A 26,088-nucleotide genomic window follows, 5' to 3' on the forward strand; every position below is an offset into this window, starting at 1 on the left:
TGGAATACATAGTGAATTCAAAACTACCCTGGCCAAATAGCAAGACCTTGTCTGAAAAAAATAATAAATGAAATGGTAAAGTTAATTTTAGAAAATTAAAATTTTATTATTATAGCAATTACTTCCAAATAGACAAAAACATTTTCATGATATTTTAAGTGTCTTTGTATATCAAGAAATACCAACCTTAAGTATTATTTATGTCAAATAAATTACATTATTTATGTCAAATAAAATTTCATTTTAGTAATTTTCACCATTGTTGAAGGTGATGATAAACAAATACATAGTTTTAAGTTATGTAATGTAGTGATACAACTTAATAAACTGATCTCTTACATTACAAAATACTAGAGCTACTGTTGGACCTCATGGTCAAGTTAACAGTACATCTTGATGTCACTTGTCCTGATAGTCTGCTTTATATTCAGCCAGTTCATTTAAGCAGATTCTAAGAGAACAATGTAACAAACAACCTTACTTGCTTTGTATTTCTCATGCAATCAGCTTTGACAACAGAAGCTAATGCATAGCCATGATCTTAAATTATATATTCTTCCATGATTCTGCCCCAGATAGCAATGTACCTATGTACCTATGCATTTTCATAATAACTTGCTAAAAACAAAAAATAGATAAAAACTGATCTTATACAACAAATATCTGTAATTCATGTTAAATTTAGCCTAAGAATAGGACTTGACTATATGTTCCTAGTCTGAGTGCCTAGGGAGGAATACAGGTCAGTTGGGGTCATTTGGAGAAAATAACTTTATCCGACATAAAAGTCTTTTGATAATTTATTCAAGGTTTTCTACATTTCCTCTCTATGTGATGCTCCCTGTGCACCATGAAAGTGCAATTCTTGTTCCTCCTCTTTTCCCTACCCTCTATCATCCTCAGATAACTGAGCAGCCCTGCCATCTGCCTCTACCATAGCAAGCTGGCCTTTACAATGCCTTCCCAGACGCTGCTTGGCCAGTGTAACCATAGCTAAACATGTTGCTTTCACCTTAAACCATTCTTGCTTTGCCATAAATTTACATACAAAGAATGATACCTCTTGGATGATACAAATTTTAAACCTTAAAAGGCACATCTATAGAACTACTGGATCACTTAAAAGTAAAACTTAAAAATTGAAGCTCAATTACCTGCCAAATCACAAAAGCTAATTAAAAAAAACAACGGCGTCTTCCAATGGGCCATGTACTCTGCCACAGAAGCTTAAAAATTAAACCAAAAGTATGCAACCTAAAGACATGCTCAGGGTCTACTTTCACATACAGTCAAATCCTACAAAGACAGAGATGGATCTCCTTAATCATCGACAATAAGCAATAAAAACTACATAACACTTTGTTGTATAAATGTACCACAATTTCTTTATTCATTCTTTGGTGTAGGGATATCTAGGCTGTTCTCACACTCTGGCCATCATGAATAAAGCTGCTATGAACATAACTGAGCAAGTGTTCTTGATGTATGGTGGCTGTCTCTGACATGGACATGCCTGCTTTCTTAGCTTTCTTATCTCTCACTCCTCTTTGGTGAGGCTTGTGGAATTCTGCTGTGTAAGGTTGAAGTCTGACATTTCCGGATAGTCTTGAGCTCCATCTAAAATGCTGGACTCCCTTTTCCCAGAGGGTATCTCTCTCCACCTGTGCTGGGTACCCCATATCTTGTAAGGAAAGTCAGATAGCCATCAGAGAAAGATAGATCACAGCCGCACCAACCCTTTCTGATAGGCAAGCACCCGAGGTTTCCTAGAGATATCTACCCTATAGGATGTCTTGGTGTCTTGACTTTCCAAATGACCATTGAATTTACCTGCAACTCTTTCCCCTACCCACAGGATAATTAAATATTGTATTCTCCTCCTTGTGATTGAACCCTGCTCCTGCATGTAAAGAGGCACTGTACCAGTACACATAAATAAAGCATCCCTGGCACCTCGATCCAGTCGAATCAAACACATTCATCCTTGAAAGCCTCCCACTGCCCAAACTTTATAAATGCCTGATTTCAAATAAATGTGCTAGATACTGAGCTCCATGCTATGTGATACAGAGAGGCTTCTGCCATTGTTGCCCGAGATTCGTCATTTACTCTGGGGGACGGAGGGCTCCCCTCTGTCCAAGATTTGACTTCCAAAGGCCAGATGTGTGTTTCCCTGCTCACTGGCATTCGGCACTGCCTAGGAAGCCAGCTGTTGACCTGCATCTCATGGGATCTGCCTTCTGGTCCGTTTCCAGCTTCTGCCAAGCCTTAGCATGTTTAAATCAGTAACACTTTGTTATAATCGTAGGCTTTGGAACTCTAAAATTTCCAATGTCTCTGATACCTCCACTCTTATTCTAAAGGAGCTAATTAATTGTAATACTCCATGGCAAATTCCAGACCATGGCCTACAACATGGACCTCTCACTAACTCACTCTAGCCATTCCTGGAACACCCAGGACCTTTGACCTCATCCCGTCTGGAAGCCAGGACTTCCAGCATGGCATCCTGCCCTGTAGAATCTGGCATCCCCGGTGGGTGCAGCAGCAGCTCTGGAGAATGACAGGGCAGCCACATCCCAGGAACCATCTCAGGCTCCCACCAGGCAGAGAACTAAAGGGACTGCGTCACCAGGCAGTGGGGGAGGAGAAGTGGCCTGGACCTGATTTGCTGTTTTTTTGGGTACTTTTTTCTTTTCTATTTTGAATTGTTCACTTTTATTTACTTTTGTTTTGTTACTATTCCATAGAAGCCTGTTTGTTTTCTAAGGTGAGACAGAAGGGGAAAGAACATGGGGGAAACTGAAAGGAGTTGAGATGGGGGTTCCATAATCAGAATATATTCTATGAAAAAAAAATCTGTTGTTTTTTATTAAAAGAAAGAAAATAATTCTCTACAATTCTTTCTCCATTGCAGCACTACTTATGTTTACAAAATATAGGGAAAAAAAGAAAGAAAGAAACTAAATGCCCACTGATGGATGGGGAAAGGAAATGTGCCAAGCGTGCTAAACCAAATTAGATTATCATAATTCAATAAAACAGCATACTTCATAGATCAAATGTTCAATTGAATTTGTAATGCTTGAATCTACAGAGTGCATATTTCTGTGAAAAAAAATGCCTAATTCAAAACTCTCAAAGAAACTGAAATTAAAAATAAAATACATGTTGTATGCTAGTGACACAAAGTCCAGCATACTTTCATTGACAGCCAGGTTGAGCGATTTGCCATAGGGTATCAATTTGCTCCAGCAAGAGGTCAATCCTCTGATTGAACACCATCAAGCTTCCTTTTAGTTGAGCATTAATTCCTTTATGTACAACTAAGGCATGAGCTACATTGGCTAAATGATTATTCAGGGTCTGAGCAGTCTGCCCAGTATGACTCATGGCTAATGCCCTGGTGGTAGCTCCAACAGCCGTCAATGATACGCTCAGGATGCGAGGCTAAGCACTGCACTCAGGGTCAGCCGCTTTGGACCCAGAGAAGAGCATGTCTGATTGCATGCGGGTTGATGCCCCAGGTCCCGCCTCTGAGAAAAAGGTATCGGACGGGTCCGATGCTCTTTGGGTGGATGACACCTAAATGAACATCTGTACAAAGTCCCAATTTATTTCTAATATCAGAGATCAGACCTCTACTCTTGCCTGATGCGTCTAAAACAAAAAGGGGGAACTGTAGAGAGCTGCAGAATGCTATGCCTTAAAGATGGAGCTGGTTTCCGCCCTCCACCTTCCCGATGGTGAGTGCTCTCTGTCAGGAACAACTCCACATTTGGCTAAGGCCGAGGATCTGGCTTGCTTCCATGTATGTGGACCTATCTGCATTGCCCACGTGACACGCCTGGGTTGGCTACCCAGAGGCTATTTAATCTGTGGGCTGGCTTTCCCCGGGGTCTGAGGATTGTTCAATGTTCCTGAATAAACTGCATTGAAAAAAAAAAAAAATAAAATACAAAGAAATTAATGGGAAACTTTTAGTATTAAAATTAAATAACTTGTATCTTATGAGAGTGTTAGTGCTTATAATCCAACACTTGGGAGTTTGAATCAGTAGGATAGTCAGTTCAAGACCAGGCTAAGGTAAAAAAAAAAAAAAAAAGAAAGAAAAGAAAAGAAAGAAAGAAAGAAAGAAAGAAAGAAAGAAAGAAAGAAAGAGAAAAGTGAAACTGTCTCAAAAAATCTGGTTTCCACTAACCCCCTGCCCAGATGTAGCCAACTGGCAGCTCAATATCTATGTGGATCTCTAAGTGAGGGGAGCAGGGACTGCCTCTATGACAAACTCAGTTGACTGCTCTCTGATGATGCAGCCTTGCCAGGCCATGTTGGAAGAAGATCCAAGCAGTCCTGATGAGACTCTACAGGCTATGGGGAGATGACAATGGTGGAGCACTCCCCCTTTCAGTGGACTTAAGGAAGGGGATGAGAGGAAGAGGGAGGGAAGGTGGGACTGGGGGAGTTGAAGGAGTGGGCTTCAATTGGGATATATAACGAATAAACGTGAAGAAAAAAATTGAAAAAGAATTATGATTTAAGAATTGAAAAACAACTCATTATATTTCTTTCACACCTTACCCCTAAACTAAAAGAAGTGTTGCAGAACAACACATCTCACTGTTAATTATCAATAATCATGAAATTAAACAACTGGGCTTATTCAAGCAACTCTTCAGTGATACTGGTTGGGAATTTTTGTGATACACAGGTTCTGAAGATGAATTGTTAAGATACGGACTGCTTAGTAGGATGTGGAAAGAAATGCTAAAATTATCAAGAAAACGGGAAATAACTGATAATAAAGAATGTTCCATGTACTATTGTGAATTTGATTGCTTCCTACTTCTTATATTCATTTCCTGATTCTGGCTATGGTCTGAGAGATAAAACAAAAGCAGTAACTATTATGTGCATTTCATATATTCTGTATTTCAGAAATTTGTATTTAGGTATATGGTGTTTGTGGATAGGACAATGTTTCAGTGCAAATGATTTTAATGTGCATTTATTTTCACAATTAACTATTCCAGCCTTTGGTCTCATATTCTGTGCGCTGATTAAAAGCCTGAAGCTATGTCAGTGCCAAACACTTGAGGGGACGGTCTGCACTGAAACAGAAAGTAAATGAAGGAATGAATGGCTGGCAAGAAGGACACCCTTGAAGCTAGACTCACATCTAGATCGTTTATGGCTAGAGACTTGTGGCAGTACGTAGGAGGAGGCAGTGCTTTGACTCTTCTCTAACATAACACATACAGCAGCCACCATCACTACAGCAGAGAAAGGAAATGGTACCTAACACACAGACAAACAGAAGTTGGATATCTTGAGGCCTTTGCCTGGGGCTGGAGCCTTTCAGGATGCTATGGAATGAAGTTGCCCCCAGGGTCCCTCTGAGCTTTTAACTTAAGAACAAAACCATTGCTTAGCAAATGTGTGATCGACCTTATATTACCAAATATTATACATCATCTAAGATCGCATGGTTTGAAAAGCAAAATCTAAGATTTCTAGAAAGTACTTACATATGAAGAATCTAGTATACTTCATATCTCCAAGGGAGCTGCGCCTGTGGCTATTTCTTCTACAGAATCACAAAGAAGAGTGGTCTGATCCTCTACATTTCCAATGTATTGCAAACTAGAAGTGTGAGGAGGAATAGGTAAAACTTACAGGTTAGGACTCACTGAAAAGCACAGGAAGACTGATTCTGAAAAAATAGTGTTGATACTTTCACAGACAAACATAATCTGACTACAAATGACCTTTTATCTCCATGTTTTTTTAGTCTTCAAAATTGCAGCTTTTGACACTAATCAAATACTCAAATAACAAAGAGAGGATTACAGGACTCAAGATATGCAAAGCATGTCTAATACCATAGTCAATCTTAGAAGTCTAATGTAATTGTAACGCTTACTGTCATTATTGTCTCTTTATACAGGAACTTTACATTTCTGGGTGTAAGGATTTTTACAGATGCGCATCTCATGTATCTAATCTTTCTGCAATGGATTAACATAAACACTAATTCTTGCAGTGTTTAGAACACTTTTATAAAGAAGCTTGCTGCTTTGAGTAGTTTGAGTACATTGAGTAGTTTCAGTAGGTGTTCAAATTCATGTATTCAATACAACAGTGTATGAAAATTGTGAGCAGAAAAGTAGTTTTACATCATAACTACTCCATAAACTGATATAAAAATTAAAACCAGACCACACAAAATTCCAGCATCATGCTCTTAAACTCCTCATTCTCCAGAACGGGTAAGCAAAACTTACTATTATTTACAAATCACCCAGATTACAGCATTTTGCTACAATAGTGGGATTTTCCAATATTGCCTAAAAACTGTTTCCAAGGACTGCAATGTCTAGAATATTCAATCTTTAACCATCTCATAAAGAATCTTATTTCTCTCCTTAAAATTATCAGTTCCTAAATCAAGTTGTAGAAGGAGCAACCTGTTTTATCCATAAACACAACAGGGATATAGGTACCTTGTGCTTAGTCCATCATGCCACAAAAGCCTTTGGTCTGATACTTTTCTTTTTTTTATTAACTATTTAAAAGATTTTAAAATACTTAAAATATTTAAATATTTTATATTAATATACATGCTGAAAAAGTACTTGAAAATGTCCAACACCCATTCATGGTTAAGGCGTGGAGAGATCAAGGATACAAGGACCATACCTAAAGATAGTAAAGGCAATATACAGCAAGCCTATACCTAACATCAAACTCAATGTAGAGAGACTTAAATCAATCCCATTGAAATCAGGGACAAGGCAAGGCTGCCCACTCTCTCCATATCTCTTCAACATAATACTTGAAGTCCTAGCTAAAGCAATAAGACAACTAAAGGAGATCAAGGGTATACAAATCGGAGAGGAAGAGGTCAAAGTGTCACTATTTGCAGATGATATGATAGTATACATGAGTGACCCCAAAAATTCCACCAGAGAACTCCTTCAGCTGATAAACACCTTCAGCAAAGTGGCAGGACACAAAATCAACTAAAAAAAAAATGAGAAGCCCTCCTATATACCAAAGACAAAAGGGCCGAGAAAAAATAAGGGAAACAACACCCTTCATAATAGCCACTAACCACATAAAGTACCTTGGGGTGACACTAACCAAGCAAGTGAAAGACCTGTTTGAGAAAAACTTCAAGTCTCTGAAGAAAGAAATTGAAGAAGATATTAGAAGATGGAAAAATCTCCTGTGCTCATGGATTGGTAAGATAAACATTTTGAAAATGGCCATCCTGCCAAAAGCAATCTACAGATTCAATGCAATTCCCATCAAAATACCAACTCAATTCTTTATGGACCTTGAAAAAAAGATTTTCAGCTTCATATGGAGATACAAAAAAACCAGGATCTCTGAAACAATCCTGTATAACAACAGATCATCTGGAGGTATCTCTATCCCCAATCTCAAGCTGTACTACAGAGCAATAGTAATAAAAACTGCATGGTATTGGCATAGAAACAGAAAGGAGGATCAATGGAACTGAATAAAAGATCCAGAAATAAACCCACATACCTATGAATACTTGATTTTTGACAAAGAAGCCAAATCCATTCAATGGAAAAAAGACAGCATCTTCAACAAATGGTGCTGGTCCAACCGGATGTCTACATGCAGGAAAATGAAAATCGATCCATATTTATCATCCTGCACAAAACTAAAGTCCAAGTGGATCAAAGACCTCAACATTAAACCAGATACTCTAAATTGGTTAGAAAAAAAGTGGGGAATACCCTAGAACTCATTGGCACAGGAGACAACTTTCTGAACAGAACACCAACAGCACAAGCTTTACGAGCAACAATCAATAAATGGGACCTCATGAAACTGAAAAGCTTCTGTAAAGCAAAAGACACTGTCATCAAAACAAAATGACTTCCTACAGATTGGGAAAGAATCTTCACCAACCCTTTATCTGACAGAGGGCTAATATCCAGTATATATGAAGAACTAAAGAAGCTGAAAAGCAACAAACCAAGTAATCCAATTAAAAAATGGAGAACAGAGCTAAACAGAATTCTCGACAGAGGAATATAGAATGGCAGAGAAACACTTAAAGAAATGTTCAACCTCATTAGCCATCAGGGAAATGCAAATCAAAACAACCCTGCAATTTCACCTTACACCCATCAGAATGGCCAAGATGAAAAACTCAAGTGACAACACATGCTGGAGAGGTTGTGGAGAAAGGAGAACTCTCCTACATTGCTGGTGGTAATGTAAACTGGTACAACCACTTTGGAAGTCAATCTGGTGCTTTTTCAGACAATTAGGAATAGTGCTTCCTCAAGACCCAGCTATACCATTGATAGGTATATACCCAAAATTTGCTCAAGTACACAACAAGAACATTTGCTCAACCATGTTTGTAGCAGCTTTATTTGTAATAGCCAGAACCTGGAAACAACTCAGATGTCCATCATCGGAGGAATGGATACAGAAAACGTGGTATTTTTACACAATGGAATACTACTCAGCAATCAAAAATGAGGAAATCATGAAATTTGCAGGCAAATGGTGGGATCTAGAAAAGATCATTCTGAGTGAAGTATCCCAGAAAGAGAAAGACAAACATGGTATATACTCACCTATATAGATCTACAAGATATAATAAACATAATGAAGTCTATACATCTAAAGGAGATAAACAAGAAAGCAAACACGAGGTAAGATGATCAATCCTCACTTAGAATGACAAATGAGACGTGCATTGGACATATGACAGTAGTCTACCACAGAAGTCATCTTAAAGATCCTACCAAGCAGCTTTTCAAAACAGATACTAAGACTCATAACCAGACCTTCAGCAGAAGAGGAGTTAGTGTGACAGGGAAAGCATCGGAGCCCCACAAGGACCAAATATATCTGGGCACAGGGTTTTTTCTGAAACTGTTTCTCCAACCAAAGACCATGTATGGATATAACCTAGAACCTTTACTTGGACAAATCTCGTGGTAGCTCAATAACCAATTCATTTCCCATAGTAGGGGGAACAGGGACTATCTCTGACAGGAACTCAATGGCAGGCTCTTTGACTCCCCACCCCCCCCCCCAATGGAGGAGCAGTTCTGCTGGGCCACAGAGGAGGACTTTGCAGCCAGCCCTGAAGATACCTGATAAAACAGGGCCAGACAAAAGGGGAGGAGGTCCTCCCCAGTCCGTGGACTTGGAAAGGGGCACGGTGGAGATGAGGGAGGGAGGGAGGGATTGGGAGGGAATGGGGGAGCGAGAGGCAGCTGGGATGCAGAGTTGACAAAATGTAAATAATAATAACAAACAATAAAAAAGCAAAACAAAAAACCTGCAAGGCAACTAAACAAAAAAAAGAAAAGAAAGTAGAGCTATTTGATTATTGTGTTTCTAAACATACGTGTGCTTATGTAGCTACAGGGGATTGTTTTTCAATGTCTTAGAGCATACATTCTTGCATACACTGGTCTCGAAATGAACTACTACTAAGTAGTATGTGTTGTTTCTTTAATCTTAAAGTTAATTATTATACACTGTGGAAAATCCTATGACATTGTCTTCCTAATCCTTGAGAACAGAAAACACTCATCAAATGTGACAGCTGGTATGCATGTTACATAGCTCAATAATGATGTTGTCATGTTAATTTAAAATAATGATGCAGGCATGAATTTGAAAAAAAAGAGAGAACTCTTTTTATGGTGAAACTTTGAGAAGAAGGACACGGAAATAAATAATATTGGGAACTAAAGATTATGGGAGAAAAAAGTTCCTTCTCCAACTTAATGGATCATAACTAAGAGAACCACAAACATGTGAAGATGTTCAGGAATGCAGATATTTGCCTTGGACCTTTGGATCCTACAAACAATAACTAGGGATGACGCTTTTTTATTGTACATTGCTTATATCTTAAGTCTTAAGAAAAATTGAATTAAATATTGCATCCAATCATTATCTAAGCTTTTTAAATTTTATTTTGCTTAGGCATGGACTTTGTTCTCATTAAATGACTTGAAATATTATGTAAATTAGATGAACTTTAGTGTTGAGCCCAGGAATACAATGTGAATCTCTATGCTGTCTGTATGCTGACTTGGGAGGAATTAAATTAGAAATAGAATAAAATCTTCAGCAGAAACAATAATCAATCATGGAGCTAGGTCTTGGGATTGTATAACTGACATCTGGAATGTACCAGGAGAAAATATTTTAAAATGAAACACTAAGACATATGGTTTACCTTTTGTAATTTGAATATTAAACAGTCTTACATAAGTAAAAGTCTGTGGTTTGCCAACAAATGGACAATTCTAAACTTAAGCTAGGAACCTGGGCAAAATCCTTTTACAGGAATTTTAACAAGAGTGGCAAAAATATATGTATTTATATTTATAATCTTTTAGATACCTTTTTTAATATTTTCACAATTGACACATGGTCAAAGAGAATAAAGCAGCATATAGCTTCTTTAATACAGTGCGCTCCTGACTAAGCACATGGTCATGTATTAGTATCTATATCTAAATATTTATTCTCTATCTTTCTTTACCTTTGTCCCTCTTATTTCTCCCCTTCAAGCATCCATGTGTAAAAATATACCTTATATCATCTTTCATTATATCAAAACTGGAAATATTCCTCTGAACATAAAATTGACTCTGAATTAATTTTCTTTGTCACATTCTTGTAATTTCTTTAAAAAAAAAGAACAGAAAAACACAAGTTGGAAATTAAGAAATAAAAGAAGGAAAGATGGAAGTTGGGAGGAAGACTGGGAGAAAGAGAAGGAGGAAATCTTCAATCATAACAATCTCTGCCAGTTGAATAAGGACCCCTATGGTACAAATGTCTCTATATTAGGCAAAGTCTGTGTTGTATTAAAAATTATTTAAGTATATATGTTGTCTGTAATGTATATGTATAATTTTAGTAAATATAAACATACTTAGTTTATATGCAAAGATCTTTTTCAGTGCTTAGACTGTAACTACAATGTCATTAACAAGAAGCCCACATATGTACATCAAGAAGTGCTCACTCAAATTATATTGTCAAATGCATTTCAGACATGCATTTGATAATAATCATTATCAAATTAATAATACAGTAATACATATACTCCTTAATTCTCACCAAGCTCTGTGTTTTGTATTTCTCCTTCTCATTTGTGCCATTACATTTTTATATCATGAGACAATAATTCATAACAATTCTGGCCTTTGTGCCATAGCCCACACAAAAGAGACTCAATTAATTTTCACAAAAACTGTTAGATTCTAATCATGTTCTAAGAAAAAAGAAAAATACTAAGTAAGTATTGGTATGATAGTGTAATTGATTTCAAATGCTTTTGAAATCATATTGGTATGGTGTTGGAAAAGTATCATAACAATGATGAACTGTGTCTTTATTTCTACTTAGTAAATAATGACTCAATTCTTCCAAGACATTAAAATGTCCAATTCTCTATGCTTCTAATGGGTTAGAAGCACTATTAGGAAATAATAACTCTTTGGCCCTTTTTGCTGCAGGACATTGGGTACTCCTGCTTCATGAGATTTTCTCTAAAATAACCTTTCAGAGCCAGACACAACAGCTTTTATTCTATATCTTTACTGACATATGACCTTTGTAAACTTATACATAAGAAAAAATAAAAGATGCTAAGGGAGACACAGTTATCTGTTTCAAAATTCATCCATCCCCACAAGCTACAGAGATATCATGACCTATAAAGTTCAAAGCTGTGTTGGTTCTTCCTAACAATTACCCAAAGCTATTATGATTTCTTCCCATCACTTAAAATGTCATAGCTAAGATAACTGTTCCAGGTTGAGAAGGTACATGATTTAACAAGGAGCTGCTGTGTGATAGCTGGGTTTGATTGGATTGCTGCCATTTCAAGCTGCTAATGCATAAGGTGCTATAGAGTCTCATTCTCTCTGAACTATATCACTAACCCAGAATTCCTTATAAGGGATTCTATGCTCACATTTTTTTTTCATTTTTAAATTAAGTTTATTTATTTATTCGTTTTGCATCCCAATCACAGCCCACTCCCTCCTTTTCTCCCAGTCTCATCCTCCCTCCCTCTTCCCCCTTTTCCCTCCTTCCCTTCTCCTGAGAAAAGGGAAAACCTCCAACCCCCTTACAAACCCACCCCAGCACATCCAAACACTAAGCACATCTTCTTATCCTCTTGTCTGAAGCCAGACAAGGCAGCCCAACTCAAGGAAAGTAATGCAAAAACAGGCAACAGAGTTCATGTCAAAGACAGTCCCTGCTGTAATTGCTTGGGACCCAATAAAAATCAAGATGCCTTTCAGTTACATATGTGTTGGGGCCTAAGTCTAGTCCATGGATGCTCTTTTGTTGGGGCTTCAGTCTTTTTAAGCTCCCCATGGGCCTAGGTTAGTTGATGCTGTTGGTCTTCTTGAGGTGTTATTGTTCCCTCCGGAACCTTCCATCCTACCCTCCACTCTTCCACAAGACTCTCTGCATTCCACCAAATGTTTGGCTGTGTGTCTCAGCATCTGTTTCGATCTTCTACTAGGTAGAGCCTCTCAGAGGACAGCTATACTAGGCAAGCATAGCAGATTATCATTAATAGTGTCAGTGGTTGACCCTCTCCTATGTAGTAGGTCTCAGATTGGACCAGTTATTGGTTGGCCATTCCCTTAATCACTATTCTGTCATTATCCCTGACCATCTTTTAGGCAGGGCAAATTTGGGGTCAAAGGTTTTTTGGATAGGTTGGTTTTCCCTTCCCTCCACAAGAAGTCCTGCCTGGCTAGGAGGTGGTCACTTCTGTCTACATGTCCCCCACATCTAGGGGTCTCAGTAAGAGTCACCCCATACCCTCACAGGAGCCTACCCTGTTGCAGGCAAGCAATAATTTTTATTTCAATTAAATGTGCTCTGAGATGGCCAATGTTCATTCTAATCATGTAATAATAAATATTAATGACGGTATTATCAGGTAATACTGAGATTCTTTAATGTGTCTCATTATGTTCCACGGGCCCTCATGGAAGTTTAAGGAAAGGGCTTGGTCATTCCAGTTTACACTTTAACACAAAAACTGAGAGGATACATAGGAAAGGAAGAAATTGTGTTTCTGTAGCTTATGAGATAAATGCATTTTGAAACTGATGACTGTTTATCTCTTACCATAATTTTCTTTTTCTACTTTCCAGGCTTAAATCCCTCAACCCAAGCATCTGCAAGTGGATTTGTAAAATTCACCATGAACCTTTGAGTTACTGAAAAAGAAACCGATTCGATAAATAACATAGAACATTTAATTGAAAAGAACGTGTTGTTATAGCTTGATAGAAGTGTATAGGCATTTGTACTAGATAGTTTCAATTCAATTTGACATGAAAAAAGTCATCTGAGCAGGGGTTCTAGGATATATCCATGAATGATCCCTGAGGGCGGGGGGAGCATCCTTGCCAGGCCACAGAGGAGGACAATGAAGCCAGTCCTGATGAGACCTAAGCTAGGGTCAGAAGGAAGGGGAGGAGGACCTCCCCTATCAGTGGACTTGGAGAGGGGCATGTAAGGAAGAAGAGGGAGGGAGGGAAGTATTGGGAGAGAATGAAGGAGGGTGCTACAGCTGGGATACAAAGTGAATAAACTATAATTAATATAAAAATAAATATTTAACTAAAAACGTCATCTGAGAGGAGGGAATCTCAGTTAAGAAAATGCATAGAGAGGACATAGACCCTCTTCTAAGATGTAGCCATAAACAGCTCAGTCTCCATGTGGGATCTCTAGTAAGCGAAGAAGAGACACTCTGATATGAACTTGGTTGCCTGCTCCTTGGTCACTTCTCCCTGGTGTCGAAACCTAGCTAGCCCACAGAGAAAGAGGATCCAGGCCCTGCTGATGGGACCTGATAGGCTAGGGTCAGATAGAAGGGGAGGAGGACTTCCCCTATCAGTGGACTAGGGGAGAGGGATAGTGAGGAAGAGGGAGGGAAGATGGGGACTGGGAAGAAATGAAGGAGGGTAATACAAGTGGGATAGAAAGTGAATAAATTATTAATAATAACAATAATAATAAAGAAAATGTTTCTTCTGATAGGCTTCACCAAGCAACTGTTGGAAACAGATGCAATGACTCACAGCCCAAGAGTAGGCCAATTTTGGGGAGTCTTGTGGAAGAATGGGAGGAAAGATAGAAGGAGATGGGAGCATGAGAGACACCACAAGAAGACCTACAGAGTAAACTAACCTGGGCACATGGGGGTTCAAAGAGAATGAACCAAAAAAAACATAAGTGGGCTGGACAAAGAACCCCTATCCCTATGTAGCAGATGTATAGCCTGTTCAACATGTGGTTCCCCTAACAGTGCAATAGGAGCTGTCTCTAACTATGCTGTCTGTCTTTGAATCCCTTTCCCCTAGCAGGACTGTTTTGTCAGACCTCAATGAGAGAAACTGTGATTCAACTTGAAATGACAAGGTGGGTTTAACACCACCTTGTGGGCCTATCTTTCTCTGAGAAGAAGGAGAAAGTAGGAATAGGGAGAAGGGTCATGAAGGTAGGACTGGGAGGAGAGGAGAGATGGAGCAGGGATCTGGCTGTAACGTGATTAAATGAATAAATAAAGCAGGAGTGGGAGGAAGGTATATTTCATGGAACTGTCAGTGAAATAAAACCTTTCTTCCTCAAGTTGCTTTGATGACAGTGCTTTGTCATAGCAATAATAACCTTAAATTAAAACATCATTTATAACCCAATGTAACCACGTTCAAAATGTTTACAGTAATACACATTCCTCAAGGATTTGCTCCTTTCAGATGGTCGGTAGCCCCAATGCTGATCAGCAATTAGGAGAGACTGATACATTATTACTCATATTCCATTTTATTCATAGATTCATTTGGGTGTTGAATATGTTGCTAGAGTTATATTTGAATTTAAATATGTGTGTGTGTGTGTGTGTGTGTGTGTGTGTGTGTTTGAATACTGGTGTGCAGGTGTTGTATAATATGTATCAGTCAAAATACTAAAGGTTATACATCAGATTGAACTAAACCTCTACTTAAAACTATTAATGTATCTCATTATAATAGTCTATAATTTCGAGAAGACTGCAAGATAATATTTTCATTACCTAAACATCATCTAAGCAATTTTGAGAATTAAAATATTGATGTGAAAACAGAATACTATGGGAAGAAATGATTCTTGTCACAAAGACAGTGGTAACTGAATCTGCAAGGATATCATTTGTCAACAGACTAAATGATTTATAAGGCTATACTGGTATTTAAATATTGTTGTTTAGATTTTTTCAATTTACCAAGGAATTGACATTATTCAGAGTGCCTAAAGAAATAATTTTATTTCAGTCAATAATATTCTTTGACTCACAAACTTCTATTCCACTGAGTAATGTTTCCATGAATATTTTATTCACCGTAGGTTATCCATGATTAGTTGTGATTATTTTAAATGAACTCAAGCTATAAGTTGCATCTCACTAGGTATTTGGGAACAGCAACAAGAAAAATTAGCTAACAGACACAAATGGTATCAAGAGTGTTTCCTAGAAAGAACTTGGATGAATGCAGGCTACAGCTAAAGAAACCCTATAATACTGCAAACAGAACTTATTCTATCAGTCTGGCAGGAATGATAAAAGTCAAATGATAGAAATGCAGATATGTTCTATCTTTATCCCTGCACATCTTGTAGGCAGGGCAAATTTGGGGTCAAATTGTTTTTGTGCGTGGGTTGGTATTTCCTTTCCTCTACTAGCAGACTAGTCTAGTTAGAGGGTGCCCTCTTCAGTCTCTGTGGTCTCTGCTACTTGGAGTCTCTGCTTGAGTTCCCCTTCATAGTCTCCCAGAAGACTACCCTGACTTAGGTCTCCAGCTTGTGAGAGAGATAGCCCCCCCTCAGTTTTTCTTTTCTCTACAAGCCTCTGCCTTTTCCCCCTCTCTCTCCCCAGGTCTGATCTCCACTCTATTAATTCTCTAAGCCCCCTCTCTTACCTTGTTCCCTCACTTCAACCACCACCACTCTCTATTCTGTCTCCCCTTCCAATTGAGATCTATGCATCCTTCCTTGGATCCTTCTTGTTAATTATCTTCTTTGGGTCTGTGTCTTGTAGTACACAAATCCTGTATTATATGGCTACAATCCCTTTGTAAGTGAGTATATACCATGTGTGTCTTTCTGGGTCTGAGCTACCTCACCCAGGGCAATCTTTTCTAGTTCTATCCATTTGCCTGAAAATTTCATGATTTCTCTGTTTTAAATAGCTGAGAAGCATGCCATTGTGTAAATATGCCACAGTTACTTTATCTGTTCTTTGGTTGATACAAAGCAGGGGGGAAAATTATTTTCTATAATTTAAAGGAAAGAAATATTCTTTCTTTTTCCCTACTATATCATTTTAATATGATTTTTAAAAATATTATTCATATCATTTCTTTGATAATTTCTTATAAAGTTTTTTTGATAATTTCTTATCTGTTCTTCAGTTGAGGTACATCTTGGTTGTTTCCAGATTCTGGTTATTGTGAATAAAGCTGCTATGAACATAGTTGATCAAGTGTTCTTGTTGTATGTTGGAGTGTCTTTTGGGTATATGCCCAGAAATGGTATAGCTGGTTCATGAGGTAGATCTATTCCCAGTTTTCTGAAAAAGTGCCAGAATGATTTTCAAAGTTGTTGTATAAGTTTACACTCCAACCAGAAGTGGAAGAGTGTTCCCCTTTATCCACACCCTAGCCAGCATTTGCTGTCACTTGAGATTTTGATCTTAAACATTCTGACCTGTATCAGAGTCATTTTGATTTTGCCCAACCAAAGAGTCACCCAATGGGGGCGTATTAACCCTTTACATTATGAATAATGCTCTGTTATTCTTGCAGACAGGAGTCTATCAGAATTGTCTTCTGAGAGACTCTTTCCAACAGTGCCTCAAAACTGATGCTGACACTTAGAGCCCAAATGTGGTTGATGCTTATGGAGTCTTGTGGAAAAGTGGGAGGAAAGAGAAAAGGACCTGGAGGTGACAGGAGCTACTGAAGACTAACAGAGCCAACTACCCAGGGTCCAGAGAAGCTTGCTGATAGTGTAGCATCAACCAAAGACCATCCGTGAATTGGATGTAAGCCTCCTTCAATGATGTAGCAGATGGCCAACTTAGGCTTTATGGAGGTCCTGTAGTAAAGGAAGTGGGTACTGCATCAGACACATATTCTCTTGCCAGCTTTTTCATTGCTTTACCTTGGCAGGACTGCCTTCCCAGGCCACTAATGAAGAAGACAATGTCAGTCCTGATGCAACTTGATGGGCTGGGGTGGATGGAAAAGGGAGCCAGCCTTTTTGAGGAATAGGAGAGGGGAAGAGGAAGGATGAAAGTGGAAGGGGAGGAAGGATATAGATTTAATAAATATAAATAAATTAAAAAAGAAAGGCAGATATGAAGACTTGTTGGTGATTAATATTTACTATTAATTTATCTTTTAGTTAAACAGTGGTTATTCCTAAACTAGCTGCATACCCAAATCACTACACAGAGACTAGTATTTAAGTATTTACATAATTAAGCTAGAACACAATGCTGGGCAATAATTACTCCATCCTAAACCTCCAAGCCCATACACTTTCCTCCCATTCAGATTTCCCACATTATACTTGCTTTAAGTCATATCTGAGTTCTGGTTTATCTCTCCTCTTGGATCCAAATCCTCTCCTGCTGATCTCTCCTCTGACCTTCCCACTAGCTTCCTCCTCCTTCCCTCTGGACCAGCATGGCCCACCCTATTCTCTCCATTGCTCAGCATTGGCTGATTGTTTTATTGACAATACAGATAAAAAATGGTGGCATGTTTACACAAACTTGAGACAGGTGATGCTTAGAATAAACATGACAATGCAATGTCAGATTGAAACCAGATAGTGGCGTAGAGAAATCAGCATTTGAGTGAACAAGGGTATAAACTGCATACATTCCACAACAACATTATACCAACAGAAGGCCATATCTTGTGGCTCCAAAGGGAAATAAGGACACTGTCAAGAGATGAGATAAATACCATTCATGTTCTCAGGACCTCACCCTGGTCCTGAGAAACAGAGTAACGTTATGGAACTGTATTGTTTGGTGGAAGAACTCTTAGGATACATGCACAGTTGAGCTGCGTCATGGTTACTGTTCACTACTCTTATTTTGTTTACACTAAGAGAAAAGAAAATAGAGTAGATAGATTTGAAAATTATGCCACTTTGCATTGGGAAGGACTTTGAAAAACTTTAAAGTTAAGGACAAGGCAGATACAGAAAAGAATCTCCAGTTGTAAAATGGTAAGCAAAATTAAACATACACATTAGACTTTGCCTTGGGACATAAAGAATGGTATCTTGAGAGTAGAAACCTATCATCAAAGTCCCCAAGGTATAAATATTCATATTAGTTTGAAGGATAGTGCCTGAACAAAAACTACAATCTTTCTCTAGGTTCAGCTAACAAGACTATCATATCACTGTGCAGCTATGATAAATTGGAACCAGGCTATATATTAAGCTAGCAACTGAACATGGTATCATTAGCCAAATGGTACTGTTTTTAAAATGATAAAAGTATAACTTTAAACTTATTGTTTATTCTTTATTTTTCAAGACAAGGTCTTACAACATACCTCTGTCTGGCCTGGAACGCTGTGTAGACGAGGCTTGGAACTCACTGCTGAATTTGTTATGACTAAAGTAATGTACCATCATACCAAGCTGATGCAACTAGAGTTTTAAAATATTGTTCTGGTGATAACTCTTGATTCTTTACTCTACCCTTCAGTGTTATCTTTGACTCCTTACAGTAACTCTAACCACTGTGCTGACAGATTCTGATTCATTTCCATTGTTCCTTTACCACTGTGAATTTCAGCATTCTTCATCAACACATCAATGAATTCACAGACATTTTTTTCACATGCAAAGTGCCTTAAGAGGTAGCAGTGTGTTGTAGGTAAAATCAACTTGTAATATCACAGCTGATAGACTGAGTACTGTTTCTAAAATTTGCAGCATTTCTCCTGTTTCCATGTTAAACCAGAAGTGTAACAAAGCTTATAAAAAGACAGCCAGAGGATAAAACTTCCAAGATCTCACTAGTGGCTCTGGAATCCAATGCATCCAGTGATCACATGAAATATTAGACAAGCATATTTCCAATACAAGTAAAAATAGGCTCAACAGACTGATCTCTTAAGATGCTGTAGACTCTTTCTGTAACATATCTCTGAATTATCTACCAATCCATCATTCTTTTGGGCTGATTCACATTCACTAAATTCAATATTTATTGGATCATGGAGGCTTGTCCCAATGTTAAAGAAAGCCACCAATGGCTGGAAGTGTATGCATTAGATCCTTGAAAGGAAATGTTGAGAAACCATGTCATAAAACAATAGAGGTGAATCCTAGGTTTCAGTGAAGATACTGTCATAGTGGATGGCTGCTACTGATGGCTACAGTAAATGGAATAGAATTGATGGAAGAAAGAAGATGCAGGTTACAGCACTAGAATGATGGTACTACTCAATTCCATTGGAACACTTGGTTCCATTCTTTAGTTGGTATGACCTTTCCTTGCTTTACCCTCATGCCTTCCATCTATGACAGGGTATTTACTCTGTATCATTGTATATTAAAAGTATGTGACTTGTCATTTGACTGTACAGGGATTATCAGTCCTTACTGATTCTTCACAACCAGAGAAGATTTTGAAGTTTGGATTTTTTTTTTTTATTTTATTTTTTATTCATTTATTTATTTATTTTTTCAATGCAGTTTATTCAGGAACCTTGAACAATCAACTGACCCTGGGGAAAGCCAGCCCACAGCTTATATAGCCTCTGGGTAGCCAACCCCATCGTGCCACGTGGGCAATGCAGATAGGTCCACATACATGGAAGCAAGCCAGATCCTCAGTCTTAGCCAAATATGTAGTTGTTTGTGACAGAGAGCACCCACCATTGGGAAGGTGGAAGGCGGAAACCAGCTCCATCTTTAAGGCACGGCATTACGCAGCTCTCTACAGTTCCCCCTTTTTGTTTTAGATGCATCAGGCAAGAGTAGAGGTCTGATCTCTGATATTAGAAATAAATTGGGACTTTGTACCAATGTTCATTTAGGTGTCATCCACCCAAAGAGCATCAGACCCGTCTGATACCTTTTTCTCAGAGGCGGGACCTGGGGCATCAACCCACATACAATCAGACATGCTCTTCTCTGGGTCCAAAGCTGCTGACCCTGAGTGCAGTGCTTAGCCTCGCATCCTGAGCGTAACATTTGAGCTTTTTATGGTAGCCAACCATGCTTGGGGAGACTGTCCTGCTTCAATGGCTGTAAAGGCCTGAATGCTCATGGCTGCATTACGCTGTTGTGAGACTCTAATCTTGCATATATACCACAGGCAAACCAAGGAGACCAACCCCAGAAGGCCTGCTAACGCTCCCATGCCCGCCCATACCTTCAGATGATTCATGGCTGCAGCAATCCATGATGATAATCCTGTGGCTCGTCCTGCATCCACTCTGTTAGAATTTACCATGACAATGGCCACTCTCAGCTGCTCCATCGTAGTATCGAATTCTCCAGCCCTATTACCTAAAATATAGCTAGACAATTGTTTAGACAGATTTGCAGCACAGGAAAAATTCTCATGTTATTTGGAATTTTAAAGTTTCAAACTATAATGCTGATGAGGATTCGAAACTGTAGTCAATGCATTTTTTGGTGAAAAGGGGAAGGAGTTGAAAAGGGTTCAGGATGAGGTGTTATGGTGTGCTTGTCAAATGTTATAGATTTGTGTGTGGGAACACTTGTTCCCTAACTGCATGAACTCTGTTAGGAGGTTTGAAAATATTAAAAGGCGCTACTTAGCTAAAGGAAGTTAGCCACTGAGCATCTCAAGAGCATACTTTGCAAAAATAAAATAAAAACAAACATTGATAAGGAAAATAACCAGCCAGCAATGAATGCAAATATTGGGATTTAATATGGATAGTTTATATGACTGTAACTTGAATTTTTGTATCCAACTCATTAAAATATGTTTTCCATATGTTTCATTCTAAAAGCATTCTTCTTGGTGAGGCAGGTAATTTTTCCTCATAACTTGTATACATAAATTAGTATTTTCCATCAAAATATTCTAGAATCATTATGATGTATTTTCAGGAAAATTGGGGAAAAATTGAGTTTAAAGAATTCTCATTTATAACCTAGACATCCATGACACTCAAAACTTATATAGTAACTATCCCCTTTTGTGATAAGTCATATAGTACAAAAGTATATTGATGATTAGTCAAGAGAGTTATACAAATATTATTTTGATTTTTCACAAAATGTCAATGTATTGATCCTAAATGATATGTAAACTACATTAAAAATCCAAAGTTCCTATGAGAGATAAGAGAGAAAAAAGAAATATTGAGGCATTTTCTCTCTCCTTTCAACACTGCCTCTCCCACCAGCCCATGCCTCTCTCACTCAAACTGTTTTCCCACTGAGTACCTTCTAGTGTTCATGATGTTTTCACCCAACTGAATTTCAGTATGGTTGCTAGTATGTGCCTGAGTGAGGCCTACGTACTGAAACATAAACAACTTACCAGTGGCTATACCACTGAGCAAAATGATTCCATCTACCCACTACACATACATTAACTGTCCAAATGCTCAAATTTTCTCAATGAGAAATGAACTCTAATTAACCCATCTCTATGTTTAATAGAGTTGCTAAGATCCAAGTTTGTAAAGTTCTTGCGCAGGTAGTGACAGCTACAACAAGTCCATGATTGCTACACTTTTCTCAATGTCTGAAGACACTGATTCACAACAATCCTTCCCAAATGGTGGCTCTTACATTCTTTCCTCTCCCAGTTCTATAAAAGTCCTGATATTTGGAGGGGATGACACTCATATACTGTTCCTGGCTAAGCTTTTCACAGTTGTATTCTCTGTGCTTTGGCCATTTGTGAGTCACTGTGATAATCAAAGAACTTCTCTGATGAAGACTGAGAGAACTAATAAGTTCTTATTTGTTTTAAAATTATGTATATATTATATATTTATGTAATTATATAATAATATATAATAATAATAAATATATATATTATATATATATATATATATATATAATTTGTGACATGTGAAAGTGGATGTTTCTGTAGGAGAATGTACTTGTCTTGGCAAGGGTGTGAAGGATAGAGGCCAACTGATGGAAGTCAGTTGTCTCTGTCCACTATGTGTGCCTGGAGATCCAGTTTCGCAGTTGTTATTATGAAATGATCATGATAAACATTTAGAAGGCTGTTTGACAGTGTGACAGTTTAGCCAAATAATAGTAATAGGGTCATCTCATAGAGCCTATGACGTCCACAGCATGAGCTTCTCACCAAGTTTATAATATTAGACATGGGCATCAAAGAATACTGGCAATGATCTGCTCTGGAGGACTCTGGGTCCTCTGACCAACTCTCCATAAAGAGACATCTTACACTCATTACTTCAACTTTCTGATTAGTTTTTAATTTTTTTAAGTTCATATTTGGTTAGCTATTTTTTAAATACCAAAATGAAATCACTCTTCCTCTTTTTTAGGAAGACATTTACTTTAACTTGGTTTAAGAGAAAGGAGAATCAGAGAAAAAATGATGAAGCCATTGTCTTCTTTGCCTCGAGTTTAGATCTATATTATGGATAGCTTGCTGGCACTATGGAGTTTTGTAGATAGTACCACGAGAGATATTTATCAATTTCTTCTTTGTTCAAATAACTTTTCCCCCTGCTCATTTGTGCTGAAGGTAATGAAGTTTAGCCCCCTAGTGTTTCAGAACAACTCACAGACAGAGATGTTCTGTCACAATTCATTTTTTCTTCTTCTTTGTCTTTTCATATCATTGATTCCATTTTGAAAATCTATGGAGTAGAAAGCTTTGAATATATCCTTCCCTTCTCCATGCTTTGCAGTGAGTAGACTAGCTATGATTGTGTTTTTAGGAGACACCAAGTGTCCACAGCATATACCTGCATGCCAGCTTCATAAAACTATGAGAGTTTAGTAAGGAATAACTCATCTTCACTAAATATTTTTTTATTTCCTAAAATAGGTCAGGTTACCAAGCTAATTGAGTTAGTGCTCATTTTGTCTTGAAAATGAAGAACACTTAAAATAGATTAAAAAATTTCATGTGACAGTTTTTGATTGTGATTATAAGTAAAAATGGAAACAAGTTTGCCACAAGCCTTCCAAAAGTCTGGAAATCTCTGTATGAAAGACTACAAAATTAATTAGTCAATAGCAGTAGGTTTGATCATAAGAATATTTCAATGCCTGTGTGGGAGTCCCTTCACCCACCAGTAAGTCTTTTTTCATGTGGTGCATGCTCCTTTCTGACTTGACATTAACGTACCCAGACTGTGAGAAAAGTGCTCTGACCTTTAGAGGTGTGCTATGATTATAGATATTTTCAACTGATTCAGTTTTAAAAAGAAGACCCTAGGGGTTTTCAGAGTTCGAGACACAGTATGGGACTTATAAAAAAATTCAATTTCATATTTAAAGTAAACAATTAGCACCCATTTAAGCTACCAACTATAATTTGATAAACAAACCCAGCATTTAAAAGAATCATATGATGTTTTGGGTTCTGGCCCAGCTGCAAGTAGAGATTTGATTTCATAAATCGAAACAGATTAAAGGAAACCAGGAAAAAAGCCACCAAACCACAAAGCCTACTAAGAAGTACCTCATTGTCCCTTGAGTTCACTTTTTAAGTATGTAGAATTCTAATGCCTAGCCATAATCTCTAGTTATACATACAGTTTTAATATGGAATGGTAAATCATGCTTTTGAAATAATGAAAATTGGTTAAAATATCACACAGCCTTCCATCATACTAATGTTGTTATTGCCCAATATACACAATAAAAAAATACAAAATAGTGTATTTTAATCCTTGCTGAAGTTATCCAACTGTGTCCATGACAGGTAAAAATGACAATTAAAAAAATCTGTGATCTCAGCTATGTGACAGGGTACAGCATACAAAACAAATTATAAGACAAACAAAACACAATATGCTACTCAGATTTTTGGCTACTCCCATTGTCATCAGAGGGGTGCCATCAAGCAACCTATTAGAGCAGATGCAGAGACCCACAGCTAAACACTAGGTAGAGCCAAAGGAACCCTCCCAAAGAGGAGGAGGAGGAGGAGGAGGAGGAAGAGGAGGAGGAGGAGGAGGAGGAGGAGGAGGAGGAGGAGGAGGAGGAAGGATTGTAGGAACAAGTGGGGAGACACCATGAGAACAAGGCTCACAGATTCTACTAAGGAAGGCTCAATGGAGCTCACAGGAACTAAAGCTAAAAACATGGTACCTGTATGGGTTTGTGCCAGGTCCTCTGAATACGATAACCCTATGGTTGTCTAGCATGGGGTTCTTTTGGGACTCCCAACAATGGGAGTAGGGTGTGTCTCTAATTCTTTTGCCTTCACTTAGGACCCTCTTCCTCCTAGTAGCTTATAGTATGAAGGTCTGTGCCCAGTCATAACTGTATTTTGTTATGCCATGTTGGGTGGATATCCCTAGGAGGATTCCTTTTTTCCTTCCTTCCTTCATTTCATTTCATTTCTGTTTGTTTTTTTTTTCTGAAGGGAACAGAGGAGTTAATTGGGAGAGAAGAGGAGGTGGCAGGGAGGGACTTAAAAGAGTAGAGAGGAAAGGGAAACTGAAGTGGATATATTGTATGAAAGAAAAATTGAAAAATTAAAAGGTGTTTATTTGTTTGTTTGTTTTACAGTCCAGGCCCTTTATTTCTTTGTGCATTAGGCCATGAACTCAGTATGGAATGGGTTCCAGCAGCTCAGGCTCCTTTCTGTTAGTCCTTACAGAGTGTGCTTCTCTGGGTGGCATAGGGGGCAATTCAGCTGAATCTAGATGTCCTTCTCTTTGGCCTCCTTCTTCCGACCATTTTCCTTCACAAGCTTCAGGAAGCTGTCTTGGCTTTTTGAGCATTTTATATGCTCAATCCACACATTAATTCTCTTGGTAAGAACCTTGACTTAACCTGCTTATTTACAATGATGCCCACAGCCTGGTGTAGACTCTTCTGGTTTGGTCATGGTAACACTTATGGGATACTCCTTTCTGAACAGTGCTTATTCCCTTGATGGCTACTACACCATCCTTTAGGTAGACTCTCATGTGTGTGGACAAAAGAACAATTCCATATCTCCTAAAAGGCCTAGAGAACATAATAACGAGTGCCCCTTTTCTTTCTCTTTGTATGTTACATGTTCAGGGACCACTCAGACACCAGTCTCAATTCAACAGGGGTTTCTTGAATGCTGAACAGAAGAGTCAGGGCCATAATCTGGACTCTCAAGCTAAACTAAGATGATGATCTGCTCCTAAAGTATATATATATATATATATATATATATATATATATATATATATCCAGGTAACAACTAGGTAAGAAAACTGTAACCAAGTGTAGTATACATACAACACAAACAGGTATTCAGGTGCAAGAAGCAACATTACATTACTTTGACTAGGTAGAGAATATACAAAGTGTTTCTAGCTAACCCTTAATTTGATTGGTTCTGCGGTTGTGGCACTTCATATTGTGTCCACGTAAAAAGGTATACAAAGTTTGAGAAGTGAAACCATAGAGACATAATTTGGAGGAAAAATAGCTTCTGATATGCTAAAGGCTACAGCAGGTGTAAATGGAGGAGACATAAAGAAATAAAGTCTCAGCAGAAGGGCTATAGAATTTAAGCAGGTTACAACACATGTTTCTCATTTTGGTGAGTTACTAGAAGATGGCTGCTTGGGCTGGAAAAAAAACCAAAAAGTTTTACAAAAGAAGAAAGATTGCTCATCACAGGTATGTCTTCATATAAATCAATCACCATTTTGTTTCTTTGCATTATTCTTGAACAAATAAAACCACGGAATTTGGGGGAAAATGTACAATATGTAGTATAAAGTATGTAGCATCAGAAATTACTACCAAAATTACAGAGGGAGG

At 38.0% G+C, this 26,088-nt stretch overlaps 1 pseudogene; it reads right to left on the bottom strand.

Moving 5' to 3' along the window:
* Nucleotides 1-24,887: 24,887 nt before the first annotated feature.
* LOC110539534 (large ribosomal subunit protein eL21-like) lies at nt 24,888-25,344 on the bottom strand (annotated as a pseudogene).
* Nucleotides 25,345-26,088: the final 744 nt, after the last annotated feature.

This window comes from Meriones unguiculatus, chromosome 3, assembly GCF_030254825.1.
Source record: "Meriones unguiculatus strain TT.TT164.6M chromosome 3, Bangor_MerUng_6.1, whole genome shotgun sequence".
NCBI classification, from domain to species: Eukaryota; Metazoa; Chordata; class Mammalia; order Rodentia; family Muridae; genus Meriones; species Meriones unguiculatus.